This window comes from Camelus dromedarius, chromosome 10 (assembly GCF_036321535.1).
Source record: "Camelus dromedarius isolate mCamDro1 chromosome 10, mCamDro1.pat, whole genome shotgun sequence".
Classification (NCBI taxonomy): Eukaryota; Metazoa; Chordata; class Mammalia; order Artiodactyla; family Camelidae; genus Camelus; species Camelus dromedarius.
In genome coordinates, this window is record NC_087445.1 from 77,464,364 (window position 1) to 77,478,994 (window position 14,631).

General features: G+C 66.1%; 1 protein-coding gene across 2 annotated transcripts in view; it reads left to right on the plus strand.

Annotated features, from left to right (window-relative positions):
- The window catches only part of RXRA (retinoid X receptor alpha), a 95,990-nt gene that overhangs the window by 32,637 nt on the left and 48,722 nt on the right, over window positions 1-14,631 (plus strand). Inside the window, exon 1 of one of the 2 annotated variants that reach the window (XM_064490754.1) lies at window positions 10,711-10,811. The exons of the other annotated variant lie outside the window; for it this stretch is intronic. The gene's annotated coding sequence lies outside the window, so the exon portion shown is untranslated. Of the gene's footprint in view, window positions 1-10,710; window positions 10,812-14,631 lie in introns of those variants that run through there. 2 annotated transcript variants of the gene reach the window in all.

The window sequence follows — 14,631 nt, forward strand, 5'->3', positions numbered from 1 at the left end:
GCCCCAGCCCACCTTCCGTCCATTTCCCTCACGGGCTGGCTCAGGCCATCCGTCTTGCCGGGCAGGGCAGCCTGGGGGGCTCTGGTGGGCCTGCCCCGGGGAGGGAAGGGGCAGAGGCACTGAGGCTCCTTGTTACCCCACCAAGGTTGCAGAAGGTCCTGGGGCCATGGGGTCCTGGCCTGGAGAGGGGTGAGGAGGCAGGCTGGGCGGTGGCGTGGTGATGGGGCCAGAGTGCTGAAGGCTGCCTCTTCAGGCTGCTTTTGTCACGGCCACTGAGCCCCCAGGAGGCTGAAGCCCCTGCTTTTACTGTCTGGAGTGAGGGTGATCCAGAGTCCCAGAGCCGCCCTCGGTGGCCTTGGCCAGGCCGTGGGGTGTGGGGTCGGTGTTTGGGCGCTGCCTGAGCTGGCGACAGCCTGCAGATGCCCTTGTCACTGGGGTTGGGGGCCGAGTGGGCAGGAAGCAGCTGTTCCTTCCCTGCCACCACCCTGCTGGTCACAGGCTCGTGCTGTGACAGTGAGGCCCTGCAGCAGCCCCGGGTTTGAGTTCAGCCTCGGCCGCGCCCGGCTCTGTGGCCTCCCTGAGCCCGTTTCTTCCTCTGAAGCGCCGGTCGGGGCGGCAGGCTGCTGCTCTCCGCCCGGTGCCCCTCCACCCGCGCATCGTCCACGTGGGGCTGTCAGGTCTGTTGAAAGGTCTTCAGAGACCAGGCGGCGGGGTCCTTGCTGGCCTCCAGTGCGAGGCGCTTGGGTCACGGGCCTGCCTTGTTTGGGGGCTGACCTGGCCCCCAGGGCCACCCCGGGGGGTTCTGGCCAGAGCCTTCTGGAGGGAAGGGCCTCATCCAAGGCCTGGGGTCCCTCTGAGTCAGGGGCTCCCCCCAGGCGGGGTTCAGACCTGGGGCTGCTGCCGTGGGGGGCAGGCCCCGTGGGCACTGAGCTGAGCTGCCTGGGATCTGGGGGCCCCCCTTGGGTGAGCCAGGAACCCAGGAGGCCTGGCAGGGTCTGTGAGGTGCCTCCCGCCGGGGGAGCCCTGCGCGGTGTCTGGCTTGGCCCGCCGCCCGCTTCCAGCCCCGACGTGGTGTGCCCCTCCATTCTGGGCCGTGCTCGGACTTTATCTGATGGGAGAGAGCAGCCCGTCGGTGTCAGACGTGACTTTCCCTTGTGCCCCGCCATCTGACTCATCAAATTAACGCCATGACCGTTTTGCTAATTCGTTCATAAACTAATTCTGGAACTTTCTGTGGGTCAGGCACCTGGTCTCAGAGCCAGAAGGGAACTTTGAGATCCTGTTTGATATCCTTGTGTCACGGTTGGAGGGGGGAGACCGAGGCCTCGCTCATGGCAGGACAGCTTCCCCCACGCTGTTCCCGATGCTGCCCGGGCCCGTGTGTGCAGCGGCCTGTTTGAGGACCTGACTGGCTGTCCTGATGCGCCCGGCCCCGTGGCCCCTCCCACATTGCCCCATGTGCCCCCTCACCGCTCTCCAGTCTGAGTGTCCACTCGGCGGGGCTGGGACAGCTGTGGCCACAGGCCTGGGGGCGCTGGGTTCCTGGGGCTGACCGCCCCTGACGCACCGGCCCCGCAGTGATTGTGCTGTCACCTGTTGGTGACGAGCTTTTCACACTGTAGTTTGTGTCTCCTCCCTGCCTGGCCAGTGCCTAACAGATCTGATTAAAGTCTGGGGTACTCCAGAGGTTCCTTGTTTGCGAGCAGGCCTGGGGCTCTCAGGCCGCCCACTGCTTGCCCAAGTGACCAGGAGGAGTGGAAAGTTCTGGAACAAGAGTTCAGAGCCTGGGTACCTTTGGCTTCCTGCTGTGACCTGGGTAGGGGCCTCTCCTGCCAGCGTCTAGACTGGGGACAGCTCTGTCCCCGCAGCGAGTTCCCTGGGAGCCGGTGTTCCCACAGCCTTGTGAAGAGTCTCAGCCCCTGTGGGATGTCCCCCAGCGTGGCCGGCGGGAGGAGCCCAGCTCTGGCCGGCTCCCAGCCCTGAACGCGCCCTCTGGCCGGCACCACCTTTCCTGGCTGTCGTCCCACAGCCCATGCGGGTTGGGAGGGGATGCCGCTCCGAACAGTGAGCTGTGCTGGTCCCTGCTGCCCATGGCAGTCCCTGCTCAGGCCTCGGCCTCCCTGGTGCCCCCAGACTATCGCCTGTCCTGTGCGCCCGAGCTCCCGGCTGGCCTGGAGCCCCCAGCACCACTGTGCCCCCCGCCTGGCCCGCCCCCACGCTCCATGTGTCTCAGGCCAGGGGTCTGTGCAGGGAGGGGCCTCTCCCGGGCCCCTTGCCCCAGCTGGGGTCCCTGTTGGCACATCCGCAGGCCCGAGTTTCTCTCTCCTGCCACAGGCTCTGTGTTTTTGTGGCTGGTCCAGGGTCTCCCCCTCCTCCCCAGCCAGTGAGCTTCGAGAGGGCTGGAGTGATGCTGGCTGTGCCCACCTCTGCACCAGCACCTGGCAGTGTGCGCCTCCGCGGGTGCGTGAGTGAGTAAACAGGGGTACTGGAGGTGTCCCGGTCGCCTTCCCTCCTCCTGGGGGCCCCTCGCGGCCCAGGCGCCGGGCTGGCCCCGGGACCACATGAGCCGCTTCCTGAGTGGGAGAGACAGGAGGTCCCCGGGTGAGCCTCGGGGTCTGTGCTGAGGCGGGCCCAGTGCCCACCACCACCTTCCTCTGGCTCCTGGCTGGGGTGGGCTCTCACGCTGGTGGCCGCGCTGGGCTGGCAGGGCTTGGGGTGGGAGGTGGGGAAGGGGATTCTCCTCCACCAGAAGCCCGGCCTGCTTGCCCCCCGCTCCCCCACGCGGCCTGGCTCCTATGCCGTGTTCCTTTGCCCGAAGCGTCCACTGTCGCAGCCATCCTGCCTCTCCCCCAGCTCTGATCCCCTGTCTGGTGAATCCTTACTCTCCTTAATCAGAGGAGAAAGAGGATGGCCGGGAAGCTGGCACCGCTCCTCCCACCCCCTCCCCCCGACAGGTCAGGTCCCAGATATACGGTATGGTCACCCTCTTGGGGGTGCTGGGCGCTCGCTCCCTGCAGGGCTCTGTCTGTGGGCGGGGACCCATCTGGGGGTCCTCGTGGCTTATGATGGATGTAACATGAGTGGTGGCCGCAGGCGAGTGGGCAATAGGCCCTCATTGCTCTCGTCCATGCACAGCCCAGTGGCAGCAGGGTGGCCTCAGAGGTGTCCCCTCCCCTCGGGAGACAAGTGGTGGGCCCAGGAGGCACCGCCTTCTCTGCCAGGACGGGAGAGGTGGAAGGTGTCGGCGTAGAGGATCAGCTAATTTCACAGCTCACTGGTTTCCCATCTGAGCGCCCAGCCTGAAGCGGCCGGGGGCGGGCCCTGCAGGCCCTGCTGGGTGCCGTCAGCCTGCTCCTCGCCCCGCCTCGCCCCCTGCAGGCCCGCCTGTCCCGCTGTCCAGTTTCTGGGACTTGCTGGCACTGTCTCCAAGAAGGCCCTGTTGGGGCAGGGGGGCCGAGGATCGTGGAGAGTGGCCGCGGCGAGCACACCCCAGGGGCCTGCGTCCTGGGCCGGGCCGAGTCCCGACTGCGGTGACGCCCGGCTAAGTTGGTGATGGCAGCCCTGTCTGCCTGGGCGCAGCCCTCCAAGGAGGGCCCAGCCCTGCCCGTTCCTGACAGCAGAGGCAGATGCGGGGGCGGGAGGGGCCGGCCTGCGGCAGAGCAGGCGGTGTGATTTTCGGCTGCGCACAGCCATGCCGCCTTCCGTGGGGCCTTGGGCAGTGATGTTTTGTCACCTCCACTTGTTAGTAGTTTGGAGGGGGAGCCTTTTCTAAGAACTTTACAGCCAGAAAAAGGAACAGCAGACCCTCAGGAAGACGAGGGTCTGCGCAGGGAGCGTGGCTGCGGGGCCCACCCTCCCCCAGGTGTGCCCCTGCCGCTCCCCCGCCCTCCTCCGCCTGCTTTTCTAGATTCAGACTGGACGATGTGATAGGTCTTTTCCCCTAAGCCCCAGGGGTAGCGGAGACTCTAAGGTCCACAGCGTCTTGTCCAGGCGTCCAGATCATGCTGCAGAAGCCTTGGGGCGGGAACCTGAGTGTCTGGGAGGGACAGGGGGTCCAGCACTGGGATGTGGGCTCAAGGGCCCCAGGCTGGGGTGGCCTCCAAGCCCTGGCTTGTGGTCCTGGCATTTGGACATTATTGATGAGACTCTCCAATCCCTTCTGCTCCTCTGTCTCCCCTCCCTCTTGCAGATGAGGAAACAGGCTGGAGAGGGTTGTGCCTGCCCTCTCCAGGGGTGGGGCAGCCCCGCAGTGGCTGGGGGCACTTCCTGTGATGAAGGCTGTGAGCTTTTGGGTGGGCAGTGTAACCAGGCTCTGGGTGCTGGGAGGGAGGAGGTGGGCAAGCCGACAGCTCCTGGGGGCTGGGGTGCAGGGGCAGCTGCTGATAGCCGCTGGCTGCACACAGGCCTCAGGAAAGCCCCCCACCCCTGTGCCATCTCCAGGGGTCCTCTCCTGCTTAAAGACAGAGAGGTAGCGGCTTGGCCCCATCCCGCAGCCTGCCTGTGTCTGGCTGAAACCCCTCTGCCCCGCCAGCTGTTCGCCCAGGGGGCAGTGGTGCCTGGGCGGGTGGCCCAGGGAGGCGTTTGGGTCCCGGCCCTGGGTGTGCTTGGGGCAGGGGCCGACCCCGCCTCTACGGATGGGGTTTGGCGGGCTGTCTGTCCCTGAGAAGCGCAGCAGTGTGCGACTTGGGCGTTTTGGCCTCTCTGGGTTTCATGCGCCGGCCTCAGTGTGGACAGCTGGCCCTGGTGCTGTGCGCGGCCAGGCGCCCTGCTCTACTCACCAGGGGTGCCAGGGGCCTAGTGGCTCAGGCCGTCTGTGTGGACTGGGGCCTCGCTGTCCCTCAGTGGGCCCGGGACAGGACACCTGGCCCAGTTTTATGTCTGTCCTCAGTGGCGGCAAAGCCTGGTGGGGTGGCTCTGAGGGTCTGGGTGGACTTCGGGGGGGGGCAGTTGGCAGGCTCCACGGATGGAAGGGAAGGTGCTTCAGGCAGAACCCACCCCTCCATTCCCCAGGCCCCCCGCCCTGCTGGTCATTCATCCTGCCCGACTCAGGCCTGACGTGGGGTGGGGTCCCATGCTGGGGGGCTTGGCTGGTGAGGAGGCTGGGCCCTCTGTGTGAGCTGTTGGGTGGCCTGGAGGTGGTGGGTCAGGGGTCAGGGGAGCAACCTCTAGGAGTGTGGTTCTGTCTTGGCTGGAGTCATGAGACCGTGGGATCTTGTCTGGCGCCTGCTGCTTGCACCCCTTCCTTCCTGGGGGCGGGGTTGACCCTTGGTCAGCATCTCTCAGGCCAGGCCCTGTGCTTTAGCGGGGAGCGGTGCTGTGCGGGGTGTGCACCGGGGGACGGAGGCTGGGAGGCCCGCGGCTGGGGAAGGGTGTGGTCCTGGGGGTGTCTCGGCACTGGCGCTGCCTGGGTGGTCCCGGCGCTCACACGCAGCTCGCCGCGGGGAGCCGCCTCTCCTCTCTGCGGCGCTGCTCGCCGCCCCCTCCGGGTCCACGGGCCTTGGCACGGGCTCAGGAATCCACGTTATCTCAGACCGGTTCCAGCTCCCTCAGCAGGGCGCAGGGCTGCTCCCGTCTCCACTGGCCACATCTGGAACTTGTTAGCTCAGGGTGTCAGTGACAGAGTGGCCCGGCTGCGGCTGCGGCGGGGTCCTGGGGGCAGCGGAAGCGGCCCCCTCCCCAGCACCAGCCGCAGCTGCCCCGGCTCCGAGTCCCCTCGGGCAGCATGAGGCCGGCTGGGGGCCAGCAAGGCAGGGCCCGGCATGGGAGGGCGGGGAGGACCCCACCGGCAGACTTGGGTCTCCTCTTGACAGGCCGAGCAGGGTTGGTCTGGTTTTCTGCTTCCAGAAGCCGCGCCTGGAAACGTGGTACCGGGGTCTGAAGAGCCGAGAGGCCCTGTCTGCAGACGCGTGGGGAGCTGAGGCCTGGAGAGGAGGGTCCTTTGCTGGAGGCCATACAGGCCCTGGGACCAAGGACTTCCCCTGCCTGCGTGCCCTTGGATGGGGGCCGGATGGAGGTCTCTGGCCTCCGTGGCAGGTGGCACAGAGCAGTCTGGGAACCAGCGGCTCAGATACGGGACAGCAGCCTTTGTGAAGCTGTTGGGTCGTCAGGCAGGCCTTCGAGGTGTGCCCTGGACGTTGAGTTTGCCTGGAGCCCAGCCTCCCAGGCCTTGGCTTGCCCACCTGCACAGTGGGACGTGGGAGCATGTGCTCCTGCCACCGAGAGGCAGAGACGCCGCAGGTGGAGAACTGACACCCATGCTGTCCCGCGGCACCTCATTCATACCTCTGGGTTCCTCTCCCTCGCCAGGCGTCACCCAGGGACGCGCCCAGCCTGGCTCTGGCCGCCACGCTGGTTCCCGGGCCCGGGCTAGGCCGGCAGCTTTTGCTGATCACGCAGAAACTGCTAATTAAGCTAATAGTTCCCAGAGCTCCCTGACATCAGTCGATGGTATCAGCCCTGCTGGAGATCCTCCTGATAAGACACTCCCTCCCGCTCACGGTAATTTGTTATGAAGCCCGTGGAAGTGCCAGCATGTGCTGCTGGGCTCCAGGCCCGGGCTGCCCGAGCTCGGCTGCAGCAGGTGTGGGCCTGGGTCTCTCAGCCCTCTCAGGACGCTTTCCGTCATCTGAAGGCCCAGGGCAGGGCCTTCCCCAGCTGGAGGCCTGGGCCCTCCCCTGGGGAGCCCACTTCTCACCTCATTCTCACTCGCCAAGCTGCAGTTCCCTCCCTTGTCGCTTGACTAAAATGTGAAATGAAACCTCTCCCTGGGCCCTGTCTCCAGGGGCCCCTGTCCTGCAGCGGCCTCTGCCCAGTGAAGGAGGACATGTGGGCATGCGGCCCTGTCCACTCTGGGCTCTGGCTCCTGGTGCCTCGTGCCCCCACTGGCTCAGCAGATGGTCGTGGACTGGACAGAGGCGTGACCAGGCCCCCAAGAGGAGGTGCGGCCCCTTCCAGGAAGATGACAGTAGCTCTCGCTCTGGCCGTCCCAGGACTCTGGGGAGGATGCCCCCGAGGGGCCTGGGGCTTCCCTCCTGGGGCTGGACAGGCACCTCCCTTCAGTGTCGCAGTAGACGTGCACCCTGAACGTCCCAGAGAGCAGGCTGTCTTTTTGAGTGAGACGTTGGGTGCCGTTCTGCGGGCAGTGCACACGCATGTGTGGGTGTGAGGGCCAGTGGCCACCATGCCTGCTAGGGCCCCTTGGGCCCCCTCACCCTGTTCCTGTGAGGTCCCCACACAGGCAGCCCAGCCTAAAGCCGCCTTGACCTGCAGGTGCTGCCTGGGTTTGGGATCACAGGCCTGGCTTCGAGGTCCAGCCTGGGGCAGCTGGGCGACCTCGGGAAGTCGCATCCCCTCTCAGGCCATGTGAACACTGTCCCACAGCTGCCCTGCTGTCTCCTGCAGCCTCGTGGTTCAGAGGTGGAAAAGGAGGCTCGGGCCGGGGGCAAGGCTGAGTTGGGATGCCCCTTCCTCCCAGCTCAAGGCCCATTTAACATGAACCCTCATGCATGTCGTCTGCACTCAGGTCACGTGTGTGTGCACATATGTGCGCAGACACGTGCACGAACCTGCACCAGACCCTGCCTTATGTCCTCGCGTGTGGTGAGGAGGGCCTGTGTGGCCCCGCTGTGCGCCAAGCTGGTGCGTTCCTCTTCCCTCTGGGGCTTCTGGACCCTGCTGGGCTTGAGGACCTAGTGGAGGGGTAGGCCTCTGGGGAGGGGATCCTGTGCCCTGACACGCTGGGAGGCAGGCTTCTGATGGGGGCCAGGGAGGACAGCCGTCTGTCTGTCTCCACTCGGGCTGTGTCCGAGGGCTCCAGTGGGCCTGTAGGGTGATGTCCATCCACAGCAGGCCCTGGGGGAGCCCCGGTTTTGATGACATTGGGCCTGAGCTTGAGCCCTGGCAGACGGCCCTGCCCTGTCCTCGGCAGGAGATCCCTCTGCCTGGCGGTTCCTGCTGCTCAGAGCACCGGGCCTCCTCCCACCGGGCCTGCTCCTGTTGGCCTTTCCTGGACACTGTGTCCAGACTGGGCCTTCCCCAGTGGGTTCCCTTTTGTATCCCCAGACCTGGAACAGCACCTGGTTGTAGAAGGCACCCAGTCCCCCTCTGATGAAGGGTGCACAATCACCCCTCATTTGAAATTCGTTGTCTCTGTCGGTGCCGCTGGCTATGCGGAGCCTTCGGGATTTCAGAGGGCGGTGTGGTGGCCCCGTCGTCCCTCCTGGTCACCCCTGAGCTGTCTCAGAGTTGGCTGGGCATTGCGGTGGCCACTGGGGTTGGGGGGACCTGTGTAGAAAAGCTGCCCCGTGGAGCCGCGGTGTGGCGGAGTTCCCTGTGTCGGGGTCCAGGGGGCGGGCCTGGCTGTGGCAGGACCTGGTGGGCCTCATGCTCAGCAGAGCTCAGACCACGGGGCGGGGTGGGGGGCGGTGGTCAGAGGGGGCATGGCCGCTGCAGATCCCTTCGTCCTGCGGAGGATGCTGCCTGGCTGGGCTGCTGGCGGAGGGTCGGTGCAGACATCGTGGGTGGCAGCAGCCCATGCAGCGGCCCTTCCGCTAGCTGGTTCTGGAAGTCTCCCGAGGGCCTGGGGCGAGGCCGTGTCAGGGCTGAACGTCAGGCGGCTGTGTCGGGAACCTCAGCCCCAGGGCAGAAGGTAGTTGCGGGGGGAGGTGGCGGATGCTGGCGGCCCCATCAGGCTCCGGGGGTCAGTGGGCGGTGGGACCCTGGGCACGTAGGCAGACAGCCCCACTCACAGGGACAAAGGGCAAGAGGGCACGGGGAGAGGGATTTACCTCCAAAGTCGACCCTGCCCCAACTAAAACTCCCCTCCTGCTGACCCAGTGAGGGCGGCGGGCGTGGGGCCAGAGCGGGGTCCCTGCTGCTCTGCTCCTCCAGGGGTGACCTTGGGCGAGTCCGTCACCCTCACTAGGCCTCGGTTTCCTCCTGTGGGGTGGGGCCGCCGCCAGGGCTCAGCGGGACCGTTTTCCTGGAGCAGGGGGTGCCCTTGGGTGGCAGCTGCTGTGCTGGGCCCGCTCTTGTTTTTGCTTGAAATTCAGCAAGGGCGTGTAGGGCGCGTGCAGCCCTGGGCTCGGCTGGACCACGGGCTGGGGTGTGCTCGTTCAGCCGGTCGGTCAGCCGAGGGGCCTCTCAGGCCTGGGCTGGCCGGGCTGGACCCCCCCCAGCTCGGCCGTGCCCCCCAGGGCTGGTAAGGAGCTCCAGCTGGCCCCGCGGGGGCTCTCTCCTTCCAGAAGGCGGTCTCCCCGAGCTTGGCCCCGGGGGGTTCTGCGGGGAGCTCTGGGCCCGGCTCCGGGCCTCGGGGAGCCGTGGGCAGAACAGGCCTGCGCTGGCCCGCGATGGCCCCAGGCTGCAGGCTGGGCCCCGCATCTCTGAGATGGCTCAGCCCTGTCTGCGTGCCCCCGGGGACGAGGGCCACGGCCCGGGTGCGGGCTGGGGCCGAGGACTGAGGGTGCAGGCCGGGCGCCTGGGGGCCGAGGTGGCCGCGGCTGGTCCCGGGTGCTGCATGTCGAAACCAGTCGCTGACGTGGCCGCCGTGTTGCAATAAGGCCCGCGGGTTTCCCAACATCCTGCCAGCCTGTCACAGGACTGCGCATCAGGAGCCGGGTGCCAGGCCTGGCCGGGACCTGCTTCTTGCGGTGCCTGGCTCCCCATTTCCTCCCTGAGGAGACACGGGGAGACTGCTCCTCCCCCACTGCCACCCGGGTGGGCAGTGACATTAGGTCAGGGTGACATTACCCTGGGCCAGTGTAATCCTTGTGACTGGCCCATTTTGGGGAAGTCAGGTGTTTTTGGAGTTGAGGGTTTGATTTGAACCCAGGCCTTGGAGTCCGGGCAGGAAGGATGGGGAAGGGGCTGAGGGAGGAGCCAGCAGGCGGGATGTCCCACTGGCCCGGTGGGCACACACCAGTCTGGAGGCAGAGGGCAGTGGCCAAGGCTCCCAGCCCCATGCCCCCGAGGGACTGCCCTGGACTAGGGGTGTGGGCCCTTTACGAGGCCACCCCCTCGAAGGGGTGGGAAGTGGGGAGCCCTAGGCTATACCAGGTGGCGCCCCTCTTTCTTCTGCTGCAGTAGGCCTAGGGCTGCCCTGTGACTGGGCCCATGGTGACCATGGTGGCTGCAGATTCATTAATTCTCCACTGCCTGCCAGGAGCTCAGCTTCAGGGATCGGGGATCCCTGCCTGTGACCTCCTGGGGTGGGCATTCTTACACTCAGTGCTTGGAGGAGGAAACGGGCGCTCAGAGAGGCCAAGTGACCTGCCGGGGGCGCACAGCCATGGGCAGGGTGTCCAGGTTGCTGGACGGTGAAGGCCACTCCCCCTGGGGTTTTGCTGGGTCAGACTGGGAGATGTACAGTGGGAACGCAGACCCTTGGGGACGTTTCCCGGCTCTGTCCTTCTGAGCTGTGTGACCCCAGGCAGGTAGTCCAGGCTCTCCGACCCCTAAGGGGACTCTGCCGACTTGGGCGTGGAGCTGGTTGAGGTTGGAACTGGCTCCCTGGGTGAAGAGGAGGAGCAGAGGGGCCCAGGACCACCGTCCCAGCGAGGCGCTGCTACAGACCCCAGCCGGGACCCATGCTGGGTGGGGCCTGGGGTTCTAGGAACCCGTGGTCAGGCCTCGCCCCGACTGGCGCCTGCCGTCGTCGCCCATCAGCGGGGGAGGGGCCTGGAGATGGGTCTCTGAGGGATGAGGAAGTGGGCGCTCAGGGAGGGTGAGGGGCTGGGCTTGGGCCACAGGAAGCAAGCAAGGCAGCCCTGAGTCGGGGCCTGTGGAGAGAGGGGCGTCGGGAGACCCGTGCTCTGGTAAGATGGAAGTTTCAGTGGTCGGGGTGGGGAGGACCTGTGGGTTCTGCCCAGGGGCACCTGGTGCCTGCACTGGGGCTGGCAGTGACAGGGACGGGAAGAGCGAGGACCCTCAAAGTGGCTCTCGGTTGCTGGGTGTCTGCTGTGTCCTGGGGCTGTGCTGGACGCATACCTGCTTGGTAGCTGCAGGCTTGCTGTGCACTGGGTACTGTGCTCTGCTTACCCCCTTTATGTCCTAAAGCAACCCATTTTCCAGATGAGAACGTCAGACCCAGAGAGACGACATTGTTTACCACAGTCCTCAGCCAGGAGGAGGTGGGGCTGGACTTGGCCCCTGGTCTCAATGCCTCCTGGTGCCAGGGGTCGCCTGCATGAGTCTGCTGCCCTCTTGGGGTTCTGGCTGGGGTGGCTGTCCTTGTGGTGGGCATGTACGTGGGTCTGTCCCTCTCCCAGCCATGCACAGGGAGTCTAGGGGTTGGTAAGAAGGTAGGGTTTGGGGGAAGGTAGGAGTCTACTGCAAGTTACAGCTGGAGGGAGGCAAGTGGTGCCTCCTACAGGAGGCCCTCCTTGATATCTGCACCCAGCCAGGGTGCCCATTCTCCTGCTGCGTCACTGACCGACTCGGGCTCCTGGAAAGGGCTGTCTGACTCTGGACTGGTTGTCCCTGGGCAGGGCCTGGCCTTGTTTATCTGCTTGTTCCTAGCACAGTGGGGGCGGTGGGGAAGCAGGTGTCCCACTAGGGAGTGCTTGGTGGTGTATGAAGGGAGCTGAAGCCCAGGGCCTCGTCTGCTTTCTGAGGACGAGGACGCTTAGACCCGGCGGGGCTGAGTCAGATGCCCGCGGCCCACCCCGCCGGGAGCGTGCAGCCGGGGCACCTGCAGCTCGCCACCTGTGGGGGTGGGTGAGCAGAGGGCCAGCGTCGTGGTCTCTCGTGCACTTCCACTGCCTCCCAGCCGCTTTCTCTGAGTGTGATGTCTCTTTGCAGAAGAGGAGGTAAAGGCTAGACCAGTGGTCCGGCCGCCTTGGGCCTGCACAGCTTGTCAACACCTTGGGGCCTCCTTGAGGCCTGGTGCTTGCTCAGCAGTCTGTTGAGGGCCCTGGTGAGTCCTGCGGCCTGTATGGGTCCGATTCTAGCCCTCTCGTTCCCGCCCCGTTCATCCGTTTGGTCTTTGCTGCCTGCTGTGTACCAGGCCCTAGGCCCGGCCCCAGGGATGCCCGAGGAGCCAGTTCTGGCTCCTGACCTCACGAGCCCCTGGATCCTGGCAGCCTCAGACAAGGGAGCTGAGTGCCCTGTCGAGGGCACGTGGTGGAAGAGGCCCCAGCCCTGGCCAGGAGGGTTAGGAGGGTCTCCTGGAGGAGGCAGTGTTTAAGCTGGGTTGGAGCGAGCCGGGAGGAGGCATAGGGGAGTTTCAGGCCCAGGGAGCAGCGTGTCCAAGCCTAGAGGTGACAGCTAGTGTGTTTCTGAAATGACCTGGTTCCCAAGCCTGGTGGTGGCGAGTGGGTGGGGGAGAGCGTGGGCAGCGTGGGGAGAGCCAGGGGCCCCGGGGACTGGCGAGGTGGAGGGTGGGAGGCAACTGCTGTGGCTGCTGTTGGCCTGGGCGCCTGAGACCTCCCTGCCTTCAGAATCGCCGTGGTGTCTGGGCGCTCGGCCGGCCCAGTCCCGGTCGGGAGGTGGGTGAGCTTGAAGGGAGGCTGAGGGGTCCCCTGGTCGGCCTCGGCCCTTCCTGGAGCTCTGGGGTCGGGATGCTGAGGGAGGATGGTCCCAGGCTGCTGGTGGAGGCTTCCAGGCAGGCCATGGCCCACAGTAGACCTCGGTCCATCGCGGGGTCAGCCCCACTGGGTCACCAGCTCCTCTCACAGCTGGGGTTGGGGGCGCGGGCGGGGCCGCAGGCTCCTTCCAGCCCACACTGGGGATGGGCTTGAAGGGCTGTGGGCTGGGTGGGGTTCTGGAGAAAATCAAACCTGCCTTTGGCTTGGAGAGCGCTTGTGGTGGGAGAGTCTGTGTTCCGGGCTGAGATTCTGTAAAACAGCTTCCCTGCCCCCTCCTCCCCCCTCCCGGGGAAAAAATGAAAGAAAGAAAGAAAGGAAGGAAAAACAAAACCCAGCCATCCTGCAACTCTGTTACCAAAGCCAAACAAAGTCACTGCAGACCAGCCTTGCGCGCTCAGCCGAGGGGAGCTGCTGGCCCGCTTTGCCTCTGGGTGCAGACAGATAACGGCCTATCTTGCTGTTTATTATTTTTTTAAAATAAAAATGGAATACAGATTTTTAGGTTCTGTTAAGTTAAGGTCCCCTGTCATGAAGAGAGATCCCTTTTCTTTTGGTGGAGGGAGAAGGAGGCTGTCGGTGGGTGGCCAGGCCCTCCCCCGGCCAGTGGAGGAGAGAGCCGGGGTCCTGGGAGGCTCCGGCCTGCCAGCCCCAGCAGTGCCCACTCCCCTGAGGGCATGGCCTGGGTTGGGGGATTCACATGGGGTGTCAGGGTCCCCAGCAGGGCCCGTGACGGGGGTGTATGTGTGCACACGCCTCCCGCCTTGCCCTGCGTGTGCCGCCGTCCGCCTGCGCTGCCGTCTAGGGCCTCCATTCCCCACGGGCAGAGGTTCCTGTCACCGCCTGCCGCCCACCCCCTGCTGCCGCCCACCCCCTGCTGCCCCCCTCTGCTCACCTCCCTCCCTGCCTCCTGCACCCGGTGCCTACCTGGCATAGGGCTCCCGTCTCCCTGGTGCTGACCAGCGTGTGGACTTGCAGCGTCTCTGAGCCTCACTTCCCCTTCTGTGACGGGACCGTCAGACTTGCAGAGTTTTGCAGGAGCTGCGCGAGGTGCACGTTCCGAAGCACTCGGTGCAGGGCTCCCAGGCGTGGGGGTCACCAGGAAGCACTGGCAGCGCCCCTACCTGACTGGCACCTACAGGCGGGCGTGGGGACCCGGGCAGCTGGGGGGAGGGACCTACCTGGCTCCCTGTACCTGAGACCAACGAGGGGTCTGGGCACTGAGCACCTGGTGGGGTCCTGGTGGGCTGTGGGACTCTAGGGGGCCTGGGCGTGGGATTCTGGGCCCGCGGCGGGGGTGAAGTGGGTGAGCATAGGACGCACTTTCCCCAGGCTGGCTGGCCACGTGGGCAGGCCGGGCTGATCCTGGGCACCCTGTGCTGTTCCTCAGTGCCGGGGTTATGGCCTGTCCTGGTGGCTGTCTGACCGCGGAGCAGGTGAGACTGGGGGTAGTCTGGCCCCTGTCACTCCAGGGCCATCTGGCTGAGGCCCGGAGAGGTGCAGGGCTCCCATGTCAAGTCCCCCCAGCGGGCAGGCCCCATGCTCTGGGGCCCAGTGAGCTCACGGTGGCATGCACACACCGCCCGTAGCCAGGCGTGCCCAGAGCGGGAGCTGGCCTTCCTGGCTCCTGGCCCACGGCCCCTGTCAGCCCCGGGCCACCTCTGGCACTTGGTTCTCTGGACCTCACGGGCACCTTGGCCTGCCAGGCGTGGCCGTTTCTCTGTTTCATCCCAGGCGGCTGGGCTCTTGGTCACACTCGCGGTGTGGACGGGCCTCGGCATCTCCTTCTCGTGTTTGTCCCTGGTCCCCACCGGCAGGACTGACCCTGCGTGGCTGCTCTCGCGGCCCGGGACCGGAGCCCCACAGTGCGGGGACGTGTTTGGAGGCAGCGGGTTTCCCGGGGGTGTCCAAGTTACCCCCGGGAGCTGGCCGCTTCGCATCCCGCAGAACCGCCGTCGTCCATGGCGGAGTGGCTCGGGTGGCGGTGGAGCCGCGGCCCCGCCCCCGCCCCGTGCACCGACTCTGACCTGTGCTGGGTCTGGGGGAGTGAGGA